This window comes from Tachypleus tridentatus, chromosome 12 (genome assembly GCF_004210375.1).
Source record: "Tachypleus tridentatus isolate NWPU-2018 chromosome 12, ASM421037v1, whole genome shotgun sequence".
NCBI lineage: Eukaryota > Metazoa > Arthropoda > Merostomata > Xiphosura > Limulidae > Tachypleus > Tachypleus tridentatus.
Window position 1 is genome coordinate 65,502,267 of NC_134836.1, and position 25,635 is coordinate 65,527,901.

A 25,635-nucleotide genomic window follows, 5' to 3' on the forward strand; every position below is an offset into this window, starting at 1 on the left:
GTTTTAGAACTGAGAGCATATTGGTTCACAAAGACATAAAACAAGGAAATTGGATATAAATGTAACCGTACAAAAACTTCAAAAATTTAATGTGATAGATTGGATTGAAGGCTTACACCATTATAGGAATTATTACTAAGAAGTTCAGAATGAAAGTAAAAAAGGCTGTATAATAATATGCTAATAACACCATATTTACTCCAATCCAAAGTACGTGATACATTTCGCACAATACTAGGGATTTTGTTAAAAAACAAATCAGAAAATCAAAAAGGGTGTATAAGAAAGAAATAGGTCAATAATGTTAAATGTAACAGTGCAAGGATTTATTTATGCGTTTTAAGTGTAAGAAGAGACTCTGTCAACATTGATACGGTTTGCGTTCATGAGTAAGAGAATCTGAGGGTCGCATGTTCGAATCACCATCACACCAAACATGGTCGCACTTTCAGCCGTGGGGGCGTTATAATGTGACGATCAATCCCACTATTCGTTGGTAAAAAAACTAGTCCAAGAGTTGGCGGTGGGTGGTGATGACTAGCTTTCTTTCCTCTAGTCTTACACCACTAAATTAGGGACGGCTAGCACAGATAGCCCTCGAGTAGCTTTGTGCGAAATTCAAAAACAAATAAACAAATACATTGATCCTTCTGAAAGAAACGTAAAAGTTCTTCGTTTAAGATCTAAATTTTTCAGCATTTTGTCTTTTTTAATCATTTTAACATAGTGTTGATCTACTTCCCTTTAAAGGAAATAGTTTATTGTTTCTAAAGTTTGTCTTACATATAATAATATATATTCATCAAAGTATATTTTCATGTAGATTTTTCTGTAGTCCGTGTATAATTCTACATATTAATTTACCTATTCTATGAGTCTTAAACACTAAAGGACATTTTTACGGATTTAAGTATGTACTTTTACATAGTATATCTTTTTTAAAGCGTTGATTTACGAATTCTTTATTGTTAAAGGATATTATTGTATTTTATTCATTGTTAAACGGCATTCTTGTGTTGAATTCATTGTTAAAGAGCTTTCGGTTTGTAAAGTCATGTATTATAATTACGGTATTTTTTCCTTTCAATTGAAAAGTAAAAAAAATCACTTGATGATATATTAATTTTATGATATATCATTTTTATTTTAAAATTATAATTAAAGGGTCTTTTCTATCATTATTATTATTATGCATTATCTCATATTGTATCTCATTTTACGCCATAGTTAAGTGTTTAATTCTTATAGTAAGTGACGTCCGTGTGATGTTTATATAGTCTTAGGAATAAAAGAGTGATAACATGCTCCTCAAGTATGTTAAGAGTTTAAAACCTGTTGGTTTTAAATTTTAATTTTAATTTCAAGTTTAATGAGAAACGTGAAACAGACGAGGTACCAAAAGTGTAATATGTAAAAATGTCATATATTTCCTACCTGTTTATACATAAACTGTTCTTCACACTTCTTTAGTTAGTAGAACGACGTTTTCTCATCAAAATGTAGTACATTAAACCGTTGAAGTTGGCTTATTCAAGTTGCCTTTTTGTCTTTGTTTTTATAGCAGACAATATCTACTCTACCTGAATGAAAGTTACAGTACTTTTGTGTTGAAAGAAACAACGTTCTTTGCTGGTTGAGTGGATGACGTCTGCAGTCCACAGCCAACGAACGCTGTGAGAAGATGACTAGTCACACGACGATGCTACCAGAACACAAAGGAACTATGATTCCTGTATTAGCATGAAGGCTTAGTTATACGCAGCTTTCCATGGATTTCAATTTGACTAGTTCTTAAGGCATTTGTCTTGAGGAAAGAAATCTGCTAATATTTTCACTTATCCAGTTAAGACATTATATATGTAAAACGGCACGTTTGTTAAGAAATTTATTTTACATAGAAGAGCGAACAACGTTTCGACCTTCTTCGGTTATCGTCAGGTTCACGAAGAAATGACGATTACCAAAAAAGGTCGAAACGTTGTTCGCTCTTCTATGTAAAATATTTTCTCAACCCAAACGAGCCGTTTTTGCATATATATTTCTACAAGTGGGTTTTCCCGACATCACACTTAAGACATTGTACATTCTTTTATGTAAGTAAGAACACTATTTTTCTTTTGTTTTTTGTGTTGTAATAAAGCTGTTTTACACACATCTCACGTGCCCAGTCTGTTTTTCAATGTTTAAAATTTAGACGAGTTTTCAATTTCACATTACTTAAAATATTCTGCTGATTTTGTTGTTATTAAGTGGACCTATGTAATACTTGCTAGGAAATCAGTTCATAGAATATCGATATTTTGTGTTAAAAACCAGTTCTGACTCTTAAAACTGTATATTCGACATTATGTCAAATGATGAGGAAATTCAAGCGTTATTACCTTTTAGTATAATGTATTTCTTTTTTCAAAAAATAATATTGTAAAAAAGTTAAAATATTTAAATAATCTACAGTTATACTGGTCAAAATGTCTTTTTACAAACATCCTATTTACGCTTACAAATGTATGTATGACAGAACAGCACACTCTTAGAGAGAAATGAAAGATCCTCCATTTTGTTTTTGTTAATCCAATTGATCTGAACTTGGTGCCAAAAAAACTTCAGAGTTCCAACAATATTTGTTTTGAGTGGAAAATGTGATTTAAAGATTCCTATATTTTCAGTTGTGATGTAAGGCCAGGAAAAAAGAAAAAAGTAAATGACCTGCATTTCAAAATGGATTAATGCTCTGTGTTAGTGCACCCCGTTGTGACAGCGGTAAGTCTCCGGATCTATAATGCTAAAATCAGGGTTCATTTCCTCTCAGTGGACACAGCAGATATCCCGATGTAGCTTTGCTATAAGAAAACACAAACACATACCCTATATTAGTATATTCAACAGGTCAGTGCTAATTTGTAACATATTGAACAGTTTTCACCAACAAACGTTTGAAGGTTAAAATACACCTATTAAGTAACGTGTGGTTTCATCACTTGCTCATTGAAAATGGAAACTATTGCATCAAGATTATTTGACCATTTGGCTCCGTGACAAAATTGTAAAAATAATAATAATTTATTCCAACGCAGAATTGTTGACTGAATTCATACAAAATATATTACATGGATAACCTACTGAATATTTAAACAAAGTATTGTGTTATAGTTATAATTTTAGAAAGAGAGAGATTATATGATAAACAACTTTGTGTACAACTAGAGACTTTTTATCTTGAAAAACGTAAAGTACAAAGTAGGATTATCTAAATTTAAACTTCCCTTTATTACTTGCAACGTGTTTTATTCATTTATCTTTTAATGAAAAACTCAAAGTTCTCTGTTTCTTTATTAATAGTTAAGCACAAAGCCGTGCAACGGACTTGAGATGTGCTTACCACAAGTATCGAAATGCGGTCTTTAGTGCTATAAGCCTCCGGAATTACCCCTGTGCCAATGAAACGGAAACTTTGTGTTCTATATTTATTGATCATGGTATAGCATATATTATTCAATGCATGCAAATCTGTGTTATATTTGAAAATATAGATAAGTGTTCTTTATTTTATTTTCACACTATTTCGAATATATTATAGATTTTATATTTTGAAAACAGTACAAAAATTAGGAAAATTTAGTAGTCTAGAAGTATTTACATGTCAGAATGGCCGAGCGGTCCAAGGCGCTGCGTTAAGGTCGCAGTCCGGTATTCCGGGCGTGGGTTCGAATCCCACTTCTGACAGACAGAGCTCGTGTTTTGTTCAAATCAAAAAGCGGCAGAAATGAAAAGTAGATCTATTCGTTTATAACGTATTTTATAATAACTGATTAGAAAATAAATTTTCGGAATAAATGATGTTTTAATGTCAATATAAATGTGTCTTTCGTTTAATTTTGTTTTATTGTAACTAGGCAGACAAATGTAAGTACATGTTAATAATTCTGGTTTGTCTGCTTACTCTACTGTAACATTGAATATCAAACTATAATAGAACCCTTACTTAAATGATACTGAAAAAACGTTTTATTACGCGATGTACAGCCCCAATTTTACGAAATTTTATCCTGTGTAGATATAGAGTTGCAATAGCGTCACGATTTTCTCGTTTCGCTTCCGCTTCCTGTCAAGGAGAATCTGATTATTTTTCTCCATTTTCAGGGTGCAGATATGACGTCATGAATACATCACATGCAGATCTAATTTACAAGAGTCATCTATATAAAGATAATAGCACTGTCTATTATATGTCCATGTAAATACTTCACAAGGTGTGTATGGATCTTCACCAAAATTGGTATTGAGGTTTATTAGGTCGATAGAGAAATATACACAAATTATCAACTTCGCATTTTGCGGTACAAGTGAGTGTTTCTGTTGTTGTTGTTTTTACCACTACTTCGCATCAATTGATGAATCTTCACCAAATTTGGCATGAAGCTTTGTTGGGTCCATGAGGAGATACATTCAAATTTACGATTTCACATGTTGTGTTTTGCTCTCTTTTAAAATTATATATAAAGGAAACAACTTTTCATGTTCTGAGATAACCTTTTATTAATCCTGAATTTACATAAATTTCGTCCACGGCACGGTTACCCCAAATAGTCTATATAACAGAGTAATATACCAGGACGACTGTTTTAGAACTGAGAGCATATTGGTTCACAAAGACATAAAAAAAGGAAATTGGATATAAATGTAACCGTACAAAAACTTCAAAAATTTAATGTGATAGATTGGATTGAAGGCTTACACCATTATAGGAATTATTACTAAGAAGTTCAGAATGAAAGTAAAAACAGGCTGTATAATAATATGCTAATAACACCATATTTACTCCAATCCAAAGTACGTGATACATTTCGCACAATACTAGGGATTTTGTTAAAAAACAAATCAGAAAATCAAAAAGGGTGTATAAGAAAGAAATAGGTCAATAATGTTAAATGTAACAGTGCAAGGATTTATTTATGCGTTTTAAGTGTAAGAAGAGACTCTGTCAACATTGATACGGTTTGCGTTCATGAGTAAGAGAATCTGAGGGTCGCATGTTCGAATCACCATCACACCAAACATGGTCGCACTTTCAGCCGTGGGGGCGTTATAATGTGACGATCAATCCCACTATTCGTTGGTAAAAAACTAGTCCAAGAGTTGGCGGTGGGTGGTGATGACTAGCTTTCTTTCCTCTAGTCTTACACCACTAAATTAGGGACGGCTAGCACAGATAGCCCTCGAGTAGCTTTGTGCGAAATTCAAAAACAAATAAACAAATACATTGATCCTTCTGAAAGAAACGTAAAAGTTCTTCGTTTAAGATCTAAATTTTTCAGCATTTTGTCTTTTTAATCATTTTAACATAGTGTTGATCTACTTCCCTTTAAAGGAAATAGTTTATTGTTTCTAAAGTTTGTCTTACATATAATAATATATATTCATCAAAGTATATTTTATGTAGATTTTTCTGTAGTCCGTGTATAATTCTACATATTAATTTACCTATTCTATGAGTCTTAAACACTAAAGGACATTTTACGGATTTAAGTATGTACTTTTACATAGTATATCTTTTTAAAGCGTTGATTTACGAATTCTTTATTGTTAAAGGATATTATTGTATTTTATTCATTGTTAAACGGCATTCTTGTGTTGAATTCATTGTTAAAGAGCTTTCGGTTTGTAAAGTCATGTATTATAATTACGGTATTTTTTCCTTTCAATTGAAAAGTAAAAAAAAATCACTTGATGATATATTAATTTTATGATATATCATTTTTATTTTAAAATTATAATTAAAGGGTCTTTTCTATCATTATTATTATTATGCATTATCTCATATTGTATCTCATTTTACGCCATAGTTAAGTGTTTAATTCTTATAGTAAGTGACGTCCGTGTGATGTTTATATAGTCTTAGGAATAAAAGAGTGATAACATGCTCCTCAAGTATGTTAAGAGTTTAAAACCTGTTGGTTTTAAATTTTAATTTTAATTTCAAGTTTAATGAGAAACGTGAAACAGACGAGGTACCAAAAGTGTAATATGTAAAATGTCATATATTTCCTACCTGTTTATACATAAACTGTTCTTCACACTTCTTTAGTTAGTAGAACGACGTTTTCTCATCAAAATGTAGTACATTAAACCGTTGAAGTTGGCTTATTCAAGTTGCCTTTTGTCTTTGTTTTATAGCAGACAATATCTACTCTACCTGAATGAAAGTTACAGTACTTTTGTGTTGAAAGAAACAACGTTCTTTGCTGGTTGAGTGGATGACGTCTGCAGTCCACAGCCAACGAACGCTGTGAGAAGATGACTAGTCACACGACGATGCTACCAGAACACAAAGGAACTATGATTCCTGTATTAGCATGAAGGCTTAGTTATACGCAGCTTTCCATGGATTTCAATTTGACTAGTTCTTAAGGCATTTGTCTTGAGGAAAGAAATCTGCTAATATTTTCACTTATCCAGTTAAGATATATATGTAAAACGGCACGTTTGGGTTAAGAAATTTATTTTTATAGAGCGAACAACGTTTCGACCTTCTTCGGTTATCGTCAGGTTCACGAAGAAATGACGATTACCAAAAAAGGTCGAAACGTTGTTCGCTCTTCTATGTAAAATATTTTCTCAACCCAAACGAGCCGTTTTTGCATATATATTTCTACAAGTGGGTTTTCCCGACATCACACTTAAGACATTGTACATTCTTTTATGTAAGTAAGAACACTATTTTTCTTTTGTTTTTTGTGTTGTAATAAAGCTGTTTTACACACATCTCACGTGCCCAGTCTGTTTTTCAATGTTTAAAATTTAGACGAGTTTTCAATTTCACATTACTTAAAATATTCTGCTGATTTTGTTGTTATTAAGTGGACCTATGTAATACTTGCTAGGAAATCAGTTCATAGAATATCGATATTTTGTGTTAAAAACCAGTTCTGACTCTTAAAACTGTATATTCGACATTATGTGAAATGATGAGGAAATTCAAGCGTTATTACTTTTAGTATAATGTATTTCTTTTTCAAAAAAATAATATTGTAAAAAAGTTAAAATATTTAAATAATCTACAGTTATACTGGTCAAAAATGTCTTTTTACAAACATCCTATTTACGCTTACAAATGTATGTATGACAGAACAGCACACTCTTAGAGAGAAATGAAAGATCCTCCATTTTGTTTTTGTTAATCCAATTGATCTGAACTTGGTGCCAAAAAAACTTCAGAGTTCCAACAATATTTGTTTTGAGTGGAAAATGTGATTTAAAGATTCCTATATTTTCAGTTGTGATGTAAGGCCAGGAAAAAAAAAAAAAGAAAATGACCTGCATTTCAAAATGGATTAATGCTCTGTGTTAGTGCACCCCGTTGTGACAGCGGTAAGTCTCCGGATCTATAATGCTAAAATCAGGGTTCATTTCCTCTCAGTGGACACAGCAGATATCCCGATGTAGCTTTGCTATAAGAAAACACAAACACATACCCTATATTAGTATATTCAACAGGTCAGTGCTAATTTGTAACATATTGAACAGTTTTCACCAACAAACGTTTGAAGGTTAAAATACACCTATTAAGTAACGTGTGGTTTCATCACTTGCTCATTGAAAATGGAAACTATTGCATCAAGATAATTTGACCATTTGGCTCCGTGACAAAATTGTAAAAATAATAATAATTTATTCCAACGCAGAATTGTTGACTGAATTCATACAAAATATATTACATGGATAACCTACTGAATATTTAAACAAAGTATTGTGTTATAGTTATAATTTTAGAAAGAGAGAGATTATATGATAAACAACTTTGTGTACAACTAGAGACTTTTTATCTTGAAAAACGTAAAGTACAAAGTAGGATTATCTAAATTTAAACTTCCCTTTATTACTTGCAACGTGTTTTATTCATTTATCTTTAATGAAAAACTCAAAGTTCTCTGTTTCTTTATTAATAGTTAAGCACAAAGCCGTGCAACGGACTTGAGATGTGCTTACCACAAGTATCGAAATGCGGTCTTTAGTGCTATAAGCCTCCGGAATTACCCCTGTGCCAATGAAACGGAAACTTTGTGTTCTATATTTATTGATCATGGTATAGCATATATTATTCAATGCATGCAAATCTGTGTTATATTTGAAAATATAGATAAGTGTTCTTTATTTTATTTTCACACTATTTCGAATATATTATAGAATTTATATTTTGAAAACAGTACAAAAATTAGGAAAATTTAGTAGTCAAGAAGTATTTACATGTCAGAATGGCCGAGCGGTCCAAGGCGCTGCGTTAAGGTCGCAGTCCGGTATTCCGGGCGTGGGTTCGAATCCCACTTCTGACAGACAGAGCTCGTGTTTTGTTCAAAAGCGGCAGAAATGAAAAGTAGATCTATTCGTTTATAACGTATTTTATAATAACTGATTAGAAAATAAATTTTCGGAATAAATGATGTTTTAATGTCAATATAAATGTGTCTTTCGTTTAATTTTGTTTTATTGTAACTAGGCAGACAAATGTAAGTACATGTTAATAATTCTGGTTTGTCTGCTTACTCTACTGTAACATTGAATATCAAACTATAATAGAACCCTTACTTAAATGATACTGAAAAAACGTTTTATTACGCGATGTACAGCCCCAATTTTACGAAATTTTATCCTGTGTAGATATAGAGTTGCAATAGCGTCACGATTTTCTCGTTTCGCTTCCGCTTCCTGTCAAGGAGAATCTGATTATTTTTCTCCATTTTCAGGGTGCAGATATGACGTCATGAATACATCACATGCAGATCTAATTTACAAGAGTCATCTATATAAAGATAATAGCACTGTCTATTATATGTCCATGTAAATACTTCACAAGGTGTGTATGGATCTTCACCAAAATTGGTATTGAGGTTTATTAGGTCGATAAAGAAATATTCACAAACTATCAACTTCGCATTTTGCGGTACAAGTGAGTGTTTCTGTTGTTGTTGTTTTTACCACTACTTCGCATCAATTGATGAATCTTCACCAAATTTGGCATGAAGCTTTGTTGGGTCCATGAGGAGATACATTCAAATTTACGATTTCACATGTTGTGTTTTGCTCTCTTTAAAAGTATATATAAAGGAAACAATTTTCATGTTCTGAGATAACCTTTTATTAATCCTGAATTTACATAAATTTCGTCCACGGCACGGTTACCCCAAATAGTCTATATAACAGAGTAATATACCAGGACGACTGTTTTAGAACTGAGAGCATATTGGTTCACAAAGACATAAAAAAAGGAAATTGGATATAAATGTAACCGTACAAAACTTCAAAAATTTAATGTGATAGATTGGATTGAAGGCTTACACCATTATAGGAATTATTACTAAGAAGTTCAGAATGAAAGTAAAAAAGGCTGTATAATAATATGCTAATAACACCATATTTACTCCAATCCAAAGTACGTGATACATTTCGCACAATACTAGGGATTTTGTTAAAAACAAATCAGAAAATCAAAAGGGTGTATAAGAAAGAAATAGGTCAATAATGTTAAATGTAACAGTGCAAGGATTTATTTATGCGTTTTAAGTGTAAGAAGAGACTCTGTCAACATTGATACGGTTTGCGTTCATGAGTAAGAGAATCTGAGGGTCGCATGTTCGAATCACCAACACACCAAACATGGTCGCACTTTCAGCCGTGGGGCGTTATAATGTGACGATCAATCCCACTATTCGTTGGTAAAAAAAACTAGTCCAAGAGTTGGCGGTGGGTGGTGATGACTAGCTTTCTTTCCTCTAGTCTTACACCACTAAATTAGGGACGGCTAGCACAGATAGCCCTCGAGTAGCTTTGTGCGAAATTCAAAACAAATAAACAAATACATTGATCCTTCTGAAAGAAACGTAAAAGTTCTTCGTTTAAGATCTAAATTTTTCAGCATTTTGTCTTTTTAATCATTTTAACATAGTGTTGATCTACTTCCCTTTAAAGGAAATAGTTTATTGTTTCTAAAGTTTGTCTTACATATAATAATATATATTCATCAAAGTATATTTTTATGTAGATTTTTCTGTAGTCCGTGTATAATTCTACATATTAATTTACCTATTCTATGAGTCTTAAACACTAAAGGACATTTTTACGGATTTAAGTATGTACTTTTACATAGTATATCTTTTTAAAGCGTTGATTTACGAATTCTTTATTGTTAAAGGATATTATTGTATTTTATTCATTGTTAAACGGCATTCTTGTGTTGAATTCATTGTTAAAGAGCTTTCGGTTTGTAAAGTCATGTATTATAATTACGGTATTTTTTCCTTTCAATTGAAAAGTAAAAAAAAATCACTTGATGATATATTAATTTTATGATATATCATTTTTATTTTAAAATTATAATTAAAGGGTCTTTTCTATCATTATTATTATTATGCATTATCTCATATTGTATCTCATTTTACGCCATAGTTAAGTGTTTAATTCTTATAGTAAGTGACGTCCGTGTGATGTTTATATAGTCTTAGGAATAAAAGAGTGATAACATGCTCCTCAAGTATGTTAAGAGTTTAAAACCTGTTGGTTTTAAATTTTAATTTTAATTTCAAGTTTAATGAGAAACGTGAAACAGACGAGGTACCAAAAGTGTAATATGTAAAATGTCATATATTTCCTACCTGTTTATACATAAACTGTTCTTCACACTTCTTTAGTTAGTAGAACGACGTTTTCTCATCAAAATGTAGTACATTAAACCGTTGAAGTTGGCTTATTCAAGTTGCCTTTTTGTCTTTGTTTTTATAGCAGACAATATCTACTCTACCTGAATGAAAGTTACAGTACTTTTGTGTTGAAAGAAACAACGTTCTTTGCTGGTTGAGTGGATGACGTCTGCAGTCCACAGCCAACGAACGCTGTGAGAAGATGACTAGTCACACGACGATGCTACCAGAACACAAAGGAACTATGATTCCTGTATTAGCATGAAGGCTTAGTTATACGCAGCTTTCCATGGATTTCAATTTGACTAGTTCTTAAGGCATTTGTCTTGAGGAAAGAAATCTGCTAATATTTTCACTTATCCAGTTAAGACATTATATATGCAAAAACGGCACGTTTGGGTTAAGAAATTTATTTTACATAGAAGAGCGAACAACGTTTCGACCTTCTTCGGTTATCGTCAGGTTCACGAAGAAATGACGATTACCAAAAAAGGTCGAAACGTTGTTCGCTCTTCTATGAAAAATATTTTCTCAACCCAAACGAGCCGTTTTTGCATATATATTTCTCTACAAGTGGGTTTTCCCGACATCACACTTAAGACATTGTACATTCTTTTATGTAAGTAAGAACACTATTTTTCTTTTGTTTTTTGTGTTGTAATAAAGCTGTTTTACACACATCTCACGTGCCCAGTCTGTTTTTCAATGTTTAAAATTTAGACGAGTTTTCAATTTCACATTACTTAAAATATTCTGCTGATTTTGTTGTTATTAAGTGGACCTATGTAATACTTGCTAGGAAATCAGTTCATAGAATATCGATATTTTGTGTTAAAAACGAGTTCTGACTCTTAAAACTGTATATTCGACATTATGTCAAATGATGAGGAAATTCAAGCGTTATTACTTTTTAGTATAATGTATTTCTTTTTTCAAAAAAATAATATTGTAAAAAAGTTAAAATATTTAAATAATCTACAGTTATACTGGTCAAAAATGTCTTTTTACAAACATCCTATTTACGCTTACAAATGTATGTATGACAGAACAGCACACTCTTAGAGAGAAATGAAAGATCCTCCATTTTGTTTTTGTTAATCCAATTGATCTGAACTTGGTGCCAAAAAACTTCAGAGTTCCAACAATATTTGTTTTGAGTGGAAAATGTGATTTAAAGATTCCTATATTTTCAGTTGTGATGTAAGGCCAGGAAAAAAAGAAAAAGAAAATGACCTGCATTTCAAAATGGATTAATGCTCTGTGTTAGTGCACCCCGTTGTGACAGCGGTAAGTCTCCGGATCTATAATGCTAAAATCAGGGTTCATTTCCTCTCAGTGGACACAGCAGATATCCCGATGTAGCTTTGCTATAAGAAAACACAAACACATACCCTATATTAGTATATTCAACAGGTCAGTGCTAATTTGTAACATATTGAACAGTTTTCACCAACAAACGTTTGAAGGTTAAAATACACCTATTAAGTAACGTGTGGTTTCATCACTTGCTCATTGAAAATGGAAACTATTGCATCAAGATTATTTGACCATTTGGCTCCGTGACAAAATTGTAAAAATAATAATAATTTATTCCAACGCAGAATTGTTGACTGAATTCATACAAAATATATTACATGGATAACCTACTGAATATTTAAACAAAGTATTGTGTTATAGTTATAATTTTAGAAAGAGAGAGATTATATGATAAACAACTTTGTGTACAACTAGAGACTTTTTATCTTGAAAAACGTAAAGTACAAAGTAGGATTATCTAAATTTAAACTTCCTTTATTACTTGCAACGTGTTTTATTCATTTATCTTTTAATGAAAAACTCAAAGTTCTCTGTTTCTTTATTAATAGTTAAGCACAAAGCCGTGCAACGGACTTGAGATGTGCTTACCACAAGTATCGAAATGCGGTCTTTAGTGCTATAAGCCTCCGGAATTACCCCTGTGCCAATGAAACGGAAACTTTGTGTTCTATATTTATTGATCATGGTATAGCATATATTATTCAATGCATGCAAATCTGTGTTGTATTTGAAAATATAGATAAGTGTTCTTTATTTTATTTTCACACTATTTCGAATATATTATAGAATTTATATTTTGAAAACAGTACAAAAATTAGGAAAATGTACTCGTCAAGAAGTATTTACATGTCAGAATGGCCGAGCGGTCCAAGGCGCTGCGTTAAGGTCGCAGTCCGGTATTCCGGGCGTGGGTTCGAATCCCACTTCTGACAGACAGAGCTCGTGTTTTGTTCAAAAAGCGGCAGAAATGAAAAGTAGATCTATTCGTTTATAACGTATTTTATAATAACTGATTAGAAAATAAATTTTCGGAATAAATGATGTTTTTAATGTCAATATAAATGTGTCTTTCGTTTAATTTTGTTTTATTGTAACTAGGCAGACAAATGTAAGTACATGTTAATAATTCTGGTTTGTCTGCTTACTCTACTGTAACATTGAATATCAAACTATAATAGAACCCTTACTTAAATGATACTGAAAAAAACGTTTTTATTACGCGATGTACAGCCCCCAATTTTACGAATTTTTATCCTGTGTAGATATAGAGTTGCAATAGCGTCACGATTTTCTCGTTTCGCTTCCGCTTCGTGTCAAGGAGAATCTGATTATTTTTCTCCATTTTCAGGGTGCAGATATGACGTCATGAATACATCACATGCAGATCTAATTTACAAGAGTCATCTATATAAAGATAATAGCACTGTCTATTATATGTCCATGTAAATACTTCACAAGGTGTGTATGGATCTTCACCAAAATTGGTATTGAGGTTTATTAGGTCGATAAAGAAATATACACAAACTATCAACTTCGCATTTTGCGGTACAAGTGAGTGTTTCTGTTGTTGTTGTTTTTTTACCACTACTTCGCACCAATTGATGAATCTCACCAAATTTGGCATGAAGCTTTGTTGGGTCCATGAAGAGATACATTCAAATTTACGATTTCACATGTTGTGTTTTGCTCTCTTTTAAAAGTATATATAAAGGAAACAACTTTTCATGTTCTGAGATAACCTTTTATTAATCCTGAATTTACATAAATTTCGTCCACGGCACGGTTACCCCAAATAGTTTATATAACAGAGTAATATACCAGGATGACTGTTTTAGAACTGAGAGCATATTGGTTCACAAAGACATAAAACAAGGAAATTGGATATAAATGTAACCGTACAAAAACTTCAAAAATTTAATGTGATAGATTGGATTGAAGGCTTACACCATTATAGGAATTATTACTAAGAAGTTCAGAATGAAAGTAAAAAGGCTGTATAATAATATGCTAATAACACCATATTTACTCCAATCCAAAGTACGTGATACATTTCGCACAATACTAGGGATTTTGTTAAAAAACAAATCAGAAAATCAAAAAGGGTGTATAAGAAAGAAATAGGTCAATAATGTTAAATGTAACAGTGCAAGGATTTATTTATGCGTTTTAAGTGTAAGAAGAGACTCTGTCAACATTGATACGGTTTGCGTTCATGAGTAAGAGAATCTGAGGGTCGCATGTTCGAATCACCATCACACCAAACATGGTCGCACTTTCAGCCGTGGGGCGTTATAATGTGACGATCAATCCCACTATTCGTTGGTAAAAAACTAGTCCAAGAGTTGGCGGTGGGTGGTGATGACTAGCTTTCTTTCCTCTAGTCTTACACCACTAAATTAGGGACGGCTAGCACAGATAGCCCTCGAGTAGCTTTGTGCGAAATTCAAAACAAATAAACAAATACATTGATCCTTCTGAAAGAAACGTAAAAGTTCTTCGTTTAAGATCTAAATTTTTCAGCATTTTGTCTTTTTTAATCATTTTAACATAGTGTTGATCTACTTCCCTTTAAAGGAAATAGTTTATTGTTTCTAAAGTTTGTCTTACATATAATAATATATATTCATCAAAGTATAATTTTATGTAGATTTTTCTGTAGTCCGTGTATAATTCTACATATTAATTTACCTATTCTATGAGTCTTAAACACTAAAGGACATTTTACGGATTTAAGTATGTACTTTTACATAGTATATCTTTTTAAAGCGTTGATTTACGAATTCTTTATTGTTAAAGGATATTATTGTATTTTATTCATTGTTAAACGGCATTCTTGTGTTGAATTCATTGTTAAAGAGCTTTCGGTTTGTAAAGTCATGTATTATAATTACGGTATTTTTTCCTTTCAATTGAAAAGTAAAAAAAAAATCACTTGATGATATATTAATTTTATGATATATCATTTTTATTTTAAAATTATAATTAAAGGGTCTTTTCTATCATTATTATTATTATGCATTATCTCATATTGTATCTCATTTTACGCCATAATTAAGTGTTTAATTCTTATAGTAAGTGACGTCCGTGTGGTGTTTATATAGTCTTAGGAATAAAAGAGTGATAACATGCTCCTCAAGTATGTTAAGAGTTTAAAACCTGTTGGTTTTAAATTTTAATTTTAATTTCAAGTTTAATGAGAAACGTGAAACAGACGAGGTACCAAAAGTGTAATATGTAAAATGTCATATATTTCCTACCTGTTTATACATAAACTGTTCTTCACACTTCTTTAGTTAGTAGAACGACGTTTTCTCATCAAAATGTAGTACATTAAACCGTTGAAGTTGGCTTATTCAAGTTGCCTTTTGTCTTTGTTTTATAGCAGACAATATCTACTCTACCTGAATGAAAGTTACAGTACTTTTGTGTTGAAAGAAACAACGTTCTTTGCTGGTTGAGTGGATGACGTCTGCAGTCCACAGCCAACGAACGCTGTGAGAAGATGACTAGTCACACGACGATGCTACCAGAACACAAAGGAACTATGATTCCTGTATTAGCATGAAGGCTTAGTTATACGCAGCTTTCCATGGATTTCAATTTGACTAGTTCTTAAGGCATTTGTTTTGAGGAAAGAAATCTGCTAATATTTTCACTTATCCAGTTAAGACATTATGTATACAAAAACGGCACGTTTGGGTTAAGAAATTTATTTTACATAGAAGAGCGAACAACGTTTCGACCTTCTTCGGTTATCGTCAGGTTCACGAAGAAATGACGATTACCAAAAAAGGTCGAAACGTTGTTCGCTCTTCTATGAAAAATATTTTCTCAACCCAAACGAGCCGTTTTTGCATATATATTTCTCTACAAGTGGGTTTTCCCGACATCACACTTAAGACATTGTACATTCTTTTATGTAAGTAAGAACACTATTTTTCTTTTGTTTTTTGTGTTGTAATAAAGCTGTTTTACACACATCTCACGTGCCCAGTCTGTTTTTCAATGTTTAAAATTTAGACGAGTTTTCAATTTCACATTACTTAAAATATTCTGCTGATTTTGTTGTTATTAAGTGGACCTATGTAATACTTGCTAGGAAATCAGTTCATAGAATATCGATATTTTGTGTTAAAAACGAGTTCTGACTCTTAAAACTGTATATTCGACATTATGTCAAATGATGAGGAAATTCAAGCGTTATTACTTTTTAGTATAATGTATTTCTTTTTTCAAAAAAATAATATTGTAAAAAAGTTAAAATATTTAAATAATCTACAGTTATACTGGTCAAAAATGTCTTTTTACAAACATCCTATTTACGCTTACAAATGTATGTATGACAGAACAGCACACTCTTAGAGAGAAATGAAAGATCCTCCATTTTGTTTTGTTAATCCAATTGATCTGAACTTGGTGCCAAAAAAACTTCAGAGTTCCAACAATATTTGTTTTGAGTGGAAAATGTGATTTAAAGATTCCTATATTTTCAGTTGTGATGTAAGGCCAGGAAAAAAAGAAAAAAGAAAATGACCTGCATTTCAAAAATGGATTAATGCTCTGTGTTAGTGCACCCCGTTGTGACAGCGGTAAGTCTCCGGATCTATAATGCTAAAATCAGGGGTTCATTTCCTCTCAGTGGACACAGCAGATATCCCGATGTAGCTTTGCTATAAGAAAACACAAACACATACCCTATATTAGTATATTCAACAGGTCAGTGCTAATTTGTAACATATTGAACAGTTTTCACCAACAAACGTTTGAAGGTTAAAATACACCTATTAAGTAACGTGTGGTTTCATCACTTGCTCATTGAAAATGGAAACTATTGCATCAAGATTATTTGACCATTTGGCTCCGTGACAAAATTGTAAAAATAATAATAATTTATTCCAACGCAGAATTGTTGACTGAATTCATACAAAATATATTACATGGATAACCTACTGAATATTTAAACAAAGTATTGTGTTATAGTTATAATTTTAGAAAGAGAGAGATTATATGATAAACAACTTTGTGTACAACTAGAGACTTTTCATCTTGAAAAACGTAAAGTACAAAGTAGAATTATCTAAATTTAAACTTCCCTTTATTACTTGCAACGTGTTTTATTCATTTATCTTTAATGAAAAAACTCAAAGTTCTCTGTTTCTTTATAAATAGTTAAGCACAAAGCCGTGCAACGGACTTGAGATGTGCTTACCACAAGTATCGAAATGCGGTCTTTAGTGCTATAAGCCTCCGGAATTACCCCTGTGCCAATGAAACGGAAACTTTGTGTTCTATATTTATTGATCATGGTATAGCAGATATTATTCAATGCATGCAAATCTGTGTTATATTTGAAAATATAGATAAGTGTTCTTTATTTTATTTTCACACTATTTCGAATATATTATACAATTTATATTTTGAAAACAGTACAAAAATTAGGAAAATGTAATAGTCAAGAAGTATATACATGTCAGAATGGCCGAGCGGTCCAAGGCGCTGCGTTAAGGTCGCAGTCCGGTATTCCGGGCGTGGGTTCGAATCCCACTTCTGACAGACAGAGCTCGTGTTTTGTTAAAATCAAAAAGCGGCAGAAATGAAAAGTAGATCTATTCGTTTATAACGTATTTTATAATAACTGATTAGAAAATAAATTTTCGGAATAAATGATGTTTTTAATGTCAATATAAATGTGTCTTTCGTTTAATTTTGTTTTATTGTAACTAGGCAGACAAATGTAAGTACATGTTAATAATTCTGGTTTGTCTGCTTACTCTACTGTAACATTGAATATCAAACTATAATAGAACCCTTACTTAAATGATACTGAAAAAAACGTTTTTATTACGCGATGTACAGCCCCCAATTTTACGAAATTTTTATCCTGTGTAGATATAGAGTTGCAATAGCGTCACGATTTTCTCGTTTCGCTTCCGCTTCCTGTCAAGGAGAATCTTATTATTTTTCTCCATTTTCAGGGTGCAGATATGACGTCATGAATACATCACATGCAGATCTAATTTACAAGAGTCATCTATATAAAGATAATAGCACTGTCTATTATATGTCCATGTAAATACTTCACAAGGTGTGTATGGATCTTCACCAAAATTGGTATTGAGGTTTATTAGGTCGATAAAGAAATATTCACAAACTATCAACTTCGCATTTTGCGGTACAAGTGAGTGTTTCTGTTGTTGTTGTTTTTTACCACTACTTCGCATCAATTGATGAATCTTCACCAAATTTGGCATGAAGCTTTGTTGGGTCCATGAGGAGATACATTCAAATTTACGATTTCACATGTTGTGTTTTGCTCTCTTTAAAAGTATATATAAAGGAAACAACTTTTCATGTTCTGAGATAACCTTTATTAATCCTGAATTTACATAAATTTCGTCCACGGCACGGTTACCCCAAATAGTTTATATAACAGAGTAATATACCAGGACGACTGTTTTAGAACTGAGAGCATATTGGTTCACAAAGACATAAAAAAGGAAATTGGATATAAATGTAACCGTACAAAACTTCAAAAATTTAATGTGATAGATTGGATTGAAGGCTTACACCATTATAGAAATTATTACTAAGAAGTTCAGAATGAAATTAAAAAAGGCTGTATAATAATATGCTAATAACACCATATTTACTCCAATCCAAAGTACGTGATACATTTCGCACAATACTAGGGATTTTGTTAAAAAACAAATCAGAAAATCAAAAAGGGTGTATAAGAAAGAAATAGGTCAATAATGTTAAATGTAACAGTGCAAGGATTTATTTATGCGTTTTAAGTGTAAGAAGAGACTCTGTCAACATTGATACGGTTTGCGTTCATGAGTAAGAGAATCTGAGGGTCGCATGTTCGAATCACTATCACACCAAACATGGTCGCACTTTCAGCCGTAGGGGCGTTATAATGTGACGATCAATCCCACTATTCGTTGGTAAAAAACTAGTCCAAGAGTTGGCGGTGGGTGGTGATGACTAGCTTTCTTTCCTCTAGTCTTACACCACTAAATTAGGGACGGCTAGCACAGATAGCCCTCGAGTAGCTTTGTGCGAAATTCAAAAACAAATAAACAAATACATTGATCCTTCTGAAAGAAACGTAAAAGTTCTTCGTTTAAGATCTAAATTTTTCAGCATTTTGTCTTTTTTAATCATTTTAACATAGTGTTGATCTACTTCCCTTTAAAGGAAATAGTTTATTGTTTCTAAAGTTTGTCTTACATATAATAATATATATTCATCAAAGTATATTTTTATGTAGATTTTTCTGTAGTCCGTGTATAATTCTACATATTAATTTACCTATTCTATGAGTCTTAAACACTAAAGGACATTTTTACGGATTTAAGTATGTACTTTTACATAGTATATCTTTTTAAAGCGTTGATTTACGAATTCTTTATTGTTAAAGGATATTATTGTATTTTATTCATTGTTAAACGGCATTCTTGTGTTGAATTCATTGTTAAAGAGCTTTCGGTTTGTAAAGTCATGTATTATAATTACGGTATTTTTTTCCTTTCAATTGAAAAGTAAAAAAAAAATCACTTGATGATATATTAATTTTATGATATATCATTTTTTATTTTAAAATTATAATTAAAGGGTCTTTTCTATCATTATTATTATTATGCATTATCTCATATTGTATCTCATTTTACGCCATAGTTAAGTGTTTAATTCTTATAGTAAGTGACGTCCGTGTGATGTTTATATAGTCTTAGGAATAAAAGAGTGATAACATGCTCCTCAAGTATGTTAAGAGTTTAAAACCTGTTGGTTTTAAATTTTAATTTTAATTTCAAGTTTAATGAGAAACGTGAAACAGACGAGGTACCAAAAGTGTAATATGTAAAATGTCATATATTTCCTACCTGTTTATACATAAACTGTTCTTCACACTTCTTTAGTTAGTAGAACGACGTTTTCTCATCAAAATGTAGTACATTAAACCGTTGAAGTTGGCTTATTCAAGTTGCCTTTTGTCTTTGTTTTATAGCAGACAATATCTACTCTACCTGAATGAAAGTTACAGTACTTTTGTGTTGAAAAAACAACGTTCTTTGCTGGTTGAGTGGATGACGTCTGCAGTCCACAGCCAACGAACGCTGTGAGAAGATGACTAGTCACACGACGATGCTACCAGAACACAAAGGAACTATGATTCCTGTATTAGCATGAAGGCTTAGTTATACGCAGCTTTCCATGGATTTCAATTTGACTAGTTCTTAAGGCATTTGTCTTGAGGAAAGAAATCTGCTAATATTTTCACTTATCCAGTTAAGACATTATATATGCAAAAACGGCACGTTTGGGTTAAGAAATTTATTTTACATAGAAGAGCGAACAACGTTTCGACCTTCTTCGGTTATCGTCAGGTTCACGAAGAAATGACGATTACCAAAAAAGGTCGAAACGTTGTTCGCTGTTCTATGTAAAATATTTTCTCAACCCAAACGAGCCGTTTTTGCATATATATTTCTCTACAAGTGGGTTTTCCCGACATCACACTTAAGACATTGTACATTCTTTTATGTAAGTAAGAACACTATTTTTCTTTTGTTTTTTTGTGTTGTAATAAAGCTGTTTTACACACATCTCACGTGCCCAGTCTGTTTTCAATGTTTAAAATTTTGACGAGTTTTCAATTTCACATTACTTAAAATATTCTGCTGATTTTGTTGTTATTAAGTGGACCTATGTAATACTTGCTAGGAAATCAGTTCATAGAATATCGATATTTTGTGTTAAAAACCAGTTCTGACTCTTAAAACTGTATATTCGACATTATGTCAAATGATGAGGAAATTCAAGCGTTATTACCTTTTAGTATAATGTATTTCTTTTTTCAAAAAAATAATATTGTAAAAAAGTTAAATATTTAAATAATCTACAGTTATACTGGTCAAAAATGTCTTTTTACAAACATCCTATTTACGCTTACAAATGTATGTATGACAGAACAGCACACTCTTAGAGAGAAATGAAAGATCCTCCATTTTGTTTTTGTTAATCCAATTGATCTGAACTTGGTGCCAAAAAACTTCAGAGTTCCAACAATATTTGTTTTGAGTGGAAAATGTGATTTAAAGATTCCTATATTTTCAGTTGTGATGTAAGGCCAGGAAAAAAAGAAAAAAGTAAATGACCTGCATTTCAAAAATGGATTAATGCTCTGTGTTAGTGCACCCCGTTGTGACAGCGGTAAGTCTCCGGATCTATAATGCTAAAATCAGGGGTTCATTTCCTCTCAGTGGACACAGCAGATATCCCGATGTAGCTTTGCTATAAGAAAAACACAAACACATACCCTATATTAGTATATTCAACAGGTCAGTGCTAATTTGTAACATATTGAACAGTTTTCACCAACAAACGTTTGAAGGTTAAAATACACCTATTAAGTAACGTGTGGTTTCATCACTTGCTCATTGAAAATGGAAACTATTGCATCAAGATAATTTGACCATTTGGCTCCGTGACAAAATTGTAAAATAATAATAATTTATTCCAACGCAGAATTGTTGACTGAATTCATACAAAATATATTACATGGATAACCTACTGAATATTTAAACAAAGTATTGTGTTATAGTTATAATTTTAGAAAGAGAGAGATTATATGATAAACAACTTTGTGTACAACTAGAGACTTTTATCTTGAAAACGTAAAGTACAAAGTAGGATTATCTAAATTTAAACTTCCTTTATTACTTGCAACGTGTTTTATTCATTTATCTTTTAATGAAAAAACTCAAAGTTCTCTGTTTCTTTATTAATAGTTAAGCACAAAGCCGTGCAACGGACTTGAGATGTGCTTACCACAAGTATCGAAATGCGGTCTTTAGTGCTATAAGCCTCCGGAATTACCCCTGTGCCAATGAAACGGAAACTTTGTGTTCTATATTTATTGATCATGGTATAGCATATATTATTCAATGCATGCAAATCTGTGTTATATTTGAAAATATAGATAAGTGTTCTTTATTTTATTTTCACACTATTTCGAATATATTATACAATTTATATTTTGAAAACAGTACAAAATTAGGAAAATGTACTAGTCAAGAAGTATTTACATGTCAGAATGGCCGAGCGGTCCAAGGCGCTGCGTTCAGGTCGCAGTCCGGTATTCCGGGCGTGGGTTCGAATCCCACTTCTGACAGACAGATCTCGTGTTTTGTTCAAATCAAAAAGCGGCAGAAATGAAAAGTAGATCTATTCGTTTATAACGTATTTTATAATAACTGATTAGAAAATAAATTTTCGGAATAAATGATGTTTTTAATGTCAATATAAATGTGTCTTTCGTTTAATTTTGTTTTATTGTAACTAGGCAGACAAATGTAAGTACACGTTAATATTTCTGATACTGAAAAAAAAATCGTTTTTATTACGCGATGTACAGTCCCCAATTTTACGAAATTTTTATCCTGTGTAGATATAGAGTTGCAATAGCGGTCACGATTTTCTCGTTCCGCTTCCTGTCACGGAGAATTTTATTTTTCTCCATTTTTAGGGTGCAGATATGACGTCATGAATACATAACATGCAGATCTAATTTACAAGAGTCATCTATATAAAGATAATAGCACTGTCTGTTATATGTCCATGTAAATACTTCACAAGGTGTGTATGGATCTTCACCAAAATTGGTATGGAGGTTTATTAGGTCGACAGAGAAATATACACAAATTATCAACTTCGCATTTTGCTGTACAAGTGAGTGTTTCTGTTTTTGTTGTTTTTACCACTACTTCGCACCAATTGATGAATCTTCACCAAATTTGGCATGAAGCTTTGTTGGGTCCATGAAGAGATACATTCAAATTTACGATTTCACATGTTGTGTTTTGCTCTCTTTTAAAAGTATATATAAAGGAAACAACTTTTCATGTTCTGAGATAACCTTTTATTAATCCTGAATTTACATAAATTTCGTCCACGGCACGGTTACCCCAAATAGTCTATATAACAGAGTAATATACCAGGACGACTGTTTTAGAACTGAGAGCATATTGGTTCACAAAGACATAAAACATATTGGTTCACAAAGAATAAAAAAATTGGATATAAATGTAACCGTACAAAAACTTCAAAAATTTAATGTGATAGATTGGATTGAAGGCTTACACCATTATAGAAATTATTACTAAGAAGTTCAGAATAAAAGTAAAAAAGGCTGTATAATAATATGCTAATAACACCATATTTACTCCAATCCAAAGTACGTGATACATTTCGCACAATACTAGGGATTTTGTTAAAAAACAAATCAGAAAATCAAAAAGGGTGTATAAGAAAGAAATAGGTCAATAATGTTAAATGTAACAGTGCAAGGATTTATTTATGCGTTTTAAGTGTAAGAAGAGACTCTGTCAACATTGATACGGTTTGCGTTCATGAGTAAGAGAATCTGAGGGTCGCATGTTCGAATCACCATCACACCAAACATGGTCGCACTTTCAGCCGTGGGGGCGTTATAAGTGACGATCAATCCCACTATTCGTTGGTAAAAATCTAGCCCAAGAGTTGGCGGTGGGTGGTGATGACTAGCTTTCTTCCCTCTAGTCTTACACCACTAAATTAGGGACGGCTGGCACAGATAGCCCTCAAGTAGCTTTGTGCGAAATTCAAAAACAAATAAACAAATACATTGATCCTTCTGAAAGAAACGTAGAAGTTCTTTGTTTAAGATGTAAATTTTTCAGCATTTTGTCTTTTTTAATCATTTTAACATAGTGTTGATCTACTTCCCTTTAAATGAAATAGTTAATTGTTTCTAAAGTTTGTCTTACATATAATAATATATATTCATCAAAGGATATTTTTATGTAGATTTTTCTGTAGTCCGTGTATAATTCTACATATTAATTTACCTAGTTTATGAGTCTTAAACACTAAAGGACATGTTTACGGTTTTAAGTATGTACTTCTACATCGTATATCTTTTTTAAAGCGTTGATTTACGAATTCTTTATTGTTAAAGGATATTATTGTATTTTATTCATTGTTAAACGGCATTCTTGTGTTGCATTCATTGTTAAAGAGCTTTCGTTTTGTAAAGTCATGTATTATAATTACGGTATTTTTTTCCTTTCAATTGAAAAGTAAAATAAAATCACTTGATGATATATTAATTTTATGATATATCATTTTTTATTTTAAAATTATAATTAAAGGGTCTTTTCTATCATTATTATTATTATGCATTATCTCATATTGTATCTCATTTTACGCCATAGTTAAGTGTTTAATTCTTATCGTAAGTGACGTCCGTGTGGTGTTTATATAGTCTTAGAAATAACAGAGAGATAACATGCTCGTCAAGTATGTTAAGAGTTGAAAACCTGTTGGTTTTAAATTTAATTTTAATTTCAAGTTTAATGAGAAACGTGAAACAGACGAGGTACCAAAAGTGTAATATGTAAGAATGTCATATATTTCCTACCTGTTTATATATAAACTGTTGTTCACATTTCTTTAGTTTGTAGAACGAAGTTTTCTGATCAAAATGTAGTACATAAAACCGTTGAAGTTGGCTTATTCAAGTTGCCTTTTTGTCTTTGTTTTTATAGCAGACAATATCTACTCTACCTGAATGAAAGTTACGGTACTTTTGTGTTGAAAAAACAACGTTCTTTGCTGGTTGAGTGGATGACGTCCGCAGTCCACAGCCAACGTACGCTGTGATAAGATGAACAGTCACATGACGATGCTACCAGAACACAAAGGAACTATGATTCCTGTATTAGCATGGAGGCTTAGTTATACACAGCTTTTCCTGGATTTTAATTTGAATAGTTCTTAAGGTATTTGTCTTGAGGAAAGAAATCTGCAAATCTTTTCACTTAACCAGTTAAGACATTATATATGCAAAAACGGCACGTTTGGGTTGAGAAAATATTTTACATAGAAGAGCAAACAACGTTTTGACCTTCTTCGGTCATCGTCAGGTTGACGAAGAAATGACTGCATTGTATGCAGTAACAATTCAATAAAATACCTGTAAGAGGTGGCAATCTTAAGTGATAAGATAACTCTGAGTATGGGCAAATTTCATGAAATCATGTTAAGATTTCATTAGCGTGTCTTCGGCTGAATAAATAAGGGTAAAAGTTGAACTTATTGAAGTTTCTAAGTTTATTCGAGAGGATTGATAGGATAACGACCTGTTATTTCTCTCTGGTGTTTCCTGAAGACAGTAGGACAAGAGCAAAAATTTATTGCATTGATTGACCATTACTCATAGACTGAACGTCATATGAGATAATAATATACAACATTTCGAATCAGTTCTGAAACAAAACCGTCTATGAAAATATAAAGCAAAATTTATCATAATAATTTCACAAATACTTTTGTTATTTAATCAAGGTATTTTACCCTGAACAATAATTAATTAAAGAATATTGGGAAGTCACATGAAAGTATTTTTATTTTAACTGTTTTATGTTTTCTACAATTTGAATGAAAATTCAACATATAATCTATTATTGTTTATGGTAGTTGACTAACGAGTGTATGTCAAATGTCTTTCTTAAGAATGACATGATCAAGAATGATTTTTATTAAACTGCGAGGCAGCAAAGACTTAAATTTGCCCATTCTCTCT

General features: G+C 31.8%; 5 non-coding genes across 5 annotated transcripts; all 5 read left to right on the top strand.

Annotated features, from left to right (window-relative positions):
- Positions 1 to 3,639: 3,639 nt before the first annotated feature.
- On the top strand, positions 3,640 to 3,723 carry TRNAL-AAG (transfer RNA leucine (anticodon AAG)). The gene has a single exon. It is a non-coding gene; the product is annotated as a tRNA-Leu (tRNA).
- A 4,523-nt stretch (positions 3,724 to 8,246) lies between these two features.
- TRNAL-AAG (transfer RNA leucine (anticodon AAG)) lies at positions 8,247 to 8,330 on the top strand. Its single transcript has one exon. It is a non-coding gene; the product is annotated as a tRNA-Leu (tRNA).
- A 4,526-nt stretch (positions 8,331 to 12,856) lies between these two features.
- On the top strand, positions 12,857 to 12,940 carry TRNAL-AAG (transfer RNA leucine (anticodon AAG)). Its single transcript has one exon. It is a non-coding gene; the product is annotated as a tRNA-Leu (tRNA).
- Positions 12,941 to 17,477: 4,537 nt separating this feature from the next.
- On the top strand, positions 17,478 to 17,561 carry TRNAL-AAG (transfer RNA leucine (anticodon AAG)). Its single transcript has one exon. It is a non-coding gene; the product is annotated as a tRNA-Leu (tRNA).
- Positions 17,562 to 22,101: 4,540 nt separating this feature from the next.
- On the top strand, positions 22,102 to 22,185 carry TRNAL-CAG (transfer RNA leucine (anticodon CAG)). The gene has a single exon. It is a non-coding gene; the product is annotated as a tRNA-Leu (tRNA).
- The last annotated feature ends 3,450 nt before the right edge of the window (positions 22,186 to 25,635 follow it).